At 36.2% G+C, this 5377-nt stretch overlaps 1 long non-coding RNA gene across 1 annotated transcript in view; it reads right to left on the bottom strand.

Moving 5' to 3' along the window:
• The window catches only part of LOC122178554, a 5966-nt gene extending 4181 nt beyond the window's left edge, over window positions 1-1785 (bottom strand). Inside the window, exons 1-2 of the long non-coding RNA XR_006178377.1 lie at window positions 1762-1785; window positions 854-967 (exon numbers count right to left, since the gene is read on the bottom strand). This is a non-coding gene — a long non-coding RNA (uncharacterized LOC122178554). The remainder of the gene's footprint in view (window positions 1-853; window positions 968-1761) is intronic.
• Window positions 1786-5377: the final 3592 nt, after the last annotated feature.

Below are 5377 nucleotides of genomic sequence, written 5' to 3'. Positions count from 1 at the left end.
CCCCCCCCCCCACACACACACACACACATTTTAATAACAGAGAAAGTAAATACTTAATGAAGTCTTACGAATGCTGTTGAATAATGATAGTCCTGTGTTCAGAATAAATAGTTTTGAGTTTTTTTGGAGCCAGAGTTCCATACAGAAAGTACATTCAGACTAAGCCAACGCTAGTGCTAGCATGAAGAATTAGGAAAATACACTACATCAGAATTTACCATTAAATTAAATCTAGTCTTCGGTCGAGCCACCATGATACAGCTCTGTCTGATTACAAAAATCCTGGATCCAATCTCCATGATTGAAAATGAAGTTATAATAAAAACAAAGATGGGAAACATACCATATTCAATTCATAGAGCTAAGGCAAAACAATGCAAAGGAAGCAGTTGATTTAAATATGGTATTCTATAGTGATTAAGAACACTTTCTACAAAAATGCTGTATGAAAGGACAAATAATTTTAAATGTCTAAGAGAAGCACCTCATGCAGATTGTGAAACTGAAACATCAAACAGAAAGAATCACAAACACAGCAGAACTTGCTTTCATAGTCCCTAGGTATTGAATCATCAAAAAATGAGAGACAAAATGAAAAACAGTCAAAATCAATGAGTAAATACATAAATAGAATCAAATGATTAAGAAGATCAATTCTCATGACAGTAATGAGCTGAATGAGCTTAAAAAGGAAGAATAAGGATAACTGGGAACATCTATGCTGCCTTTGTGACAGTGCAAAAGAGTTGTGTGCATAATACCTACAGATAATCACTTTGTCAGCCTCAGGCTGCCAAAACCAATTGGGTGAATTCTGTCTGAAGGAACAGACACACAAATGAACAGATCCTACCTTCAGGTGGACACATGTTGATTGAAAGTCTTACTCCAGGCGTTTTTCCTCCAGATTCAAGCTATCACTCCAGTAATACAATCAGGGGATAGATAGAATCCTTCAGGTAGTAAGCTGAAGACACAAGTAGTGTAATAATAGAGGAATAATCCAAGTGCAATTTCATGCACGCTAGAAGTCACTCCCTTTCAGAATGTTAATACCTGCACCAACAGAGACCCAATCATAGAGTTGAAGAGAGGGGCAGGATTAGCAAAAGAACTGAGTAATATTCTGTTAAAGAAAATATTACAATAAAAGTATTCATCAATCACCTTTCTAGGTAATAAAAGATGAGATCTTAAAAATCTTCAAGCTTTTAAACAAAAATGTATTTTTTCTTACAATGTTTATGATTTTTTAATTTTTCTGCAGAGAACATAAAACCAATGTCTTCCTACTCAAATGAATGAGGAATTATTCAATGCAGCTGGCAATATCCTGATTACCTTCAGCACACAGCAGTATTAAAATCAGATTAGCTTTATAATATACCATCATTTGGATTTATTCAAACTTAGTCAAGAGGATAATACTCAGCCACTACGCTGTGCTCCTTTTTAATGTGAAACTTATGGAAACACGTCAAACAAGTGTGTTTTTTTCCTTTAAAATATGTTCCAAAAAAAAAAAAAAAAAAAAGAAGTTTTTTTGTCTTCAATGTTCATGCAATGTTTTAGCTGTAATATTCATATTATGTTTGAGAATGATGGACAGATGGAAAGGACTGTGAAATAAACAGAACTGTTTAATAGCTGACAAATGGTACTCCCTAAGCAAGGCATAAGCAAGGACAGCAAAACCACAGCTAGAAAATGTGGCTGCAGCATTGGCTGCTCTATGTTCTGCTCGGTCAAATTTTTCCTTACCATAAGACATAGATGATTTTATTATCAGTGAGGTTACCCTCAAACATGGAAAAAGAACTCTCAGGGGTAGTAGTTTGCAGACAAGACCTAAGGAGGGAAAAAAAAAAAAAAAAAAAAAAAATGATCTCAGCATAATCAAAGCAATGCTATCTAAATATTTTAATATTTTGTTTCAATCTTTTGCAAAACAGGGTCCTTGATCTGAAACAGTAGTTTTGCTAGCACACCCTGCTCTCAAGCAATGTACATGAGCAAAGTAAAATCTGCACTTTTGTCAGAAAACTGGTTCCAGTTGAGAGCAACACTGACACTTGAAGAAAGCATATGTGAGCTGCCAGGACTTTATTGCTTTCTAAATCTTAATTTAGGTAATTTAGGTAATATGCTGTCACCTTCCTCGCTTTTACAAGGCATCTTTTCCAGTTGAGTGAATGGTTGGCGTGTCTGCCTCAGCAGGTACTTCAGCTGCTAAGCTGCACCAAACTCAACTCAGAGGGAGATGAAACTTCCAATTTGATCACAAGAAATCCTGCCCCTGCTGGGCTTTAAGCCAGTCTCCGCATAGAAGTGGGATATTTACTATTTCATCTGAAAAAGATTAAGAGAGCCATGTGGGGTCATAGGAAAAGAAAAATGTCTATAGCATAAAAACTGTCTCAGATGTTGACATGGATAAGTTGTGGTTGTCTGATCAGCACTGATTGTGAATGAGTCCTGCCACAGTGCACCTGTTGAAAGAAATTCATAGCCTGCAAAAAAAAGTGTGACATGTTGAAAAGCAGCTGTTGCCTTGATGCTGACAGGGAACATAACTAAATAACTCATAACAACTAGTCTTATTCCAACATATTTTTATTTTTCCTAGGACATTCTAGGTACATTCTTAATCCTCATGGAAATTAAACAATTTTGTGGACATTTCACTAATACATAATCTCTAACTTGTATAACAGAAAGAAATTCTAATTAAGAGAGCTTATATGTACAGAAAAACAGAACAGGAAAAAATACAAAACAAAACAAAAAAAAACCACCTCCTACAACTGCCTTGAAAATTTGCAGCAGGATTACTTTCAGCTGTCATTCCTTGCCACCACTACAGTAACAGGGATCCTTTCCCTGTTCATCAAATTCTTTGAGCTTATTTAAATTGCTCATAGAATCATAGAATCACAAGGTTGGAAACGACCTATAAGATCATCTAGTCCAATCATCTCCTCATCACCATTGCCACCACTTGCACTAAACCACATCACACAGCACGCCGTCCAGACGTCTCTTGAACACTGCCAGGGATGGCGACTTCACCACCTCCCTGGGCAGCCATTCCAGTGTCTGACCACTCTCTGAGAGAAATAGTTCTTCCTTATGTGTAATCTAAACCTTCTCTGATGCAACTTGCGGCCATTTCACCTGGTCCTGCTTGTTGCCTGGGAGAAGAGGCCAAACCTCTCCTCACCACAACCTCCCTTCAGGAGGTTGTAGAGTGCAATGAGGTATTCCTTGAGCCTCCTCTTCTCCAGACTAAACAATCCCAGCTCCCTTAGCTGCTCCTCATAAGACTTGTGCTCCAGACCCCTCACCAGTTTTGTTGCCCTTCTCTGGACACGCTCCTGGACCTCAACATCTTTCCTGTAGTGAGGGGCCCAAAACCGAACACAGTACTCAAGGTGAGGCCTCACCAGTGCTGAGTAGAGGGGGGTGATCACCTCCCTGCTCCTGCTGGCCACACTATTTCTAATGCAGGGCAGGATGCCACTGGCCCTCTTGGCCACCTGGGCACACTGCTCAGGGGGCACTGCAGAAGTTTTCTAAACCACTTGCTTTACTTATATTGCTATGTGCATGAGAAACCAACAAAAATACTCTCAGTTTCATCAGTGAGAGACAGGGAGGGAGGGAAGCAAATACAAGCTTCTCACAAATTCATGGAAAACACTTCCTACATAAGATTAGCTAAGATACCAGCCTGGAAAAATCTCACAGTCATTTGCACCTTTCATGTGTTTATCAAGAGAATGAAGTATTTTCTACAGCTGACAATACATTTTGAGATAAAAACTGCTTGTTTATAATCTGATTTACGGAATTTCAGCCTGCAATTTAAAACTTAGTGCATCTCTTTGGATAATTACTGAGTTCTTTTCTTCATGTTTGATTATGTACTAATGGAAAAACAATAAACGGACTTCCTTATTGGATTTGTAGCAAAATCATTATTGTTCAATTGTGAGATTTGAAGGCTATAGGAAATGAAATGAATATAAATCAGAAAAGAAAGGGAAAGACACTGAAAATACAACACAAAAAAATAAAAAGTTGAAATTAACCCAAATTAAATAAATAGAATCCTAAAAGCCTTAGAGATGGAAGAGACCTTCAAAGGTCATCTAGTCCAACTTCCCTGCAATGAAAAGGGACATCCACAGCTAGATCAAGCTGCCCAGAATTTGATCCAGTCTTATCCCGAAAGTTTCCAGGGACAGAGTATCAACCACATCTCTGGGCAATCTGCTCCAGTGCCTCATCTACTCACTGTAAAAGACCTTTTTTTATATATTGCCATCCATTGCTGATTAAAGTACATGTGAAGGAAGAGAGCTTAATTAGGCTTTTCGGAAGCCTGATTTTTATTTCACTGCTCAATAAGTACTGGCAATTGCTAAGTAGTCTGATTTGAATTAAAGGTGGTTTATTCCAAAGGCTACTGAAAGATGAAATTTGTAAAGATTATTACTCAAATTTAAAATTTATCTTTGAAAATAACAGTAATAAGAGTTGGAATATTTCATAATAAATAACATTTTTACCTGCCTGAAGAATTTTAATAGCAATTAGTCCCCAATGAAGCAAATTTCTGATAATAGATTAGAAAAGTAAAAAAAAAAAAAAAAAAAAAAGTGTAATTCTATTTACAGAAACTGAGAGTGTCCAGCCAAAGATTAAGGACATTTATAACTGTTTAATTTGAGACCAAGCAGACAGTGTTTAGGAAAATATTAAAGATTAGGCTAATATGGAAAATTATTGGTAAATTTCCTAAGTATTATGAAAAAAATTTGCAAGTCTTCTAAATTGATCAGTCTCTCTCTGTTTTTATTCAGCTTTAAAATTCATTTTATTTATCCATATCACTAGTATCTAAATGTGTAAAAACACTGAGAACACCATAATTCAGAGAATCAGCGAGCCTTCAGGGCTCTTTTTACACAGTCTGCTTCCAACAAAGAACCAGGAAAACGAAATTGCTGTACACAAGATACATGCAGATGCACACAGCTTTCTCTTATAATTTTATAAATAGGATAGTAAAGTATTATTGTAATTTACAGTGCAAACAGCTTCCATCATTAAATGCAAGGCTATCTAGATCTCACATGAGACAAACATGCATTTAACTTAGGTTTAGGTTTCCCAATATTTGCAGAATGTTATCTCTTGAGAAGATATATTGAATATATTTGTCCAAATAAATACAGTTTTAAAGGACTTGGTTGAATGTATTTATATTTGCTCATATATACATATCATTCGTTAAAATTGAATTACTCATCTATAACCTATTTTACATAATACTGTAAATAAACTGTAGACATACTTAAATTTTGTCACAATT

This window comes from Lagopus leucura, unplaced genomic scaffold (genome assembly GCF_019238085.1).
Source record: "Lagopus leucura isolate 7727_CA_CO unplaced genomic scaffold, USGS_WTPT01 Super-Scaffold_100002, whole genome shotgun sequence".
Lineage (NCBI taxonomy): Eukaryota > Metazoa > Chordata > Aves > Galliformes > Phasianidae > Lagopus > Lagopus leucura.
This window is presented reverse-complemented; position numbering and strand designations above follow the sequence as displayed.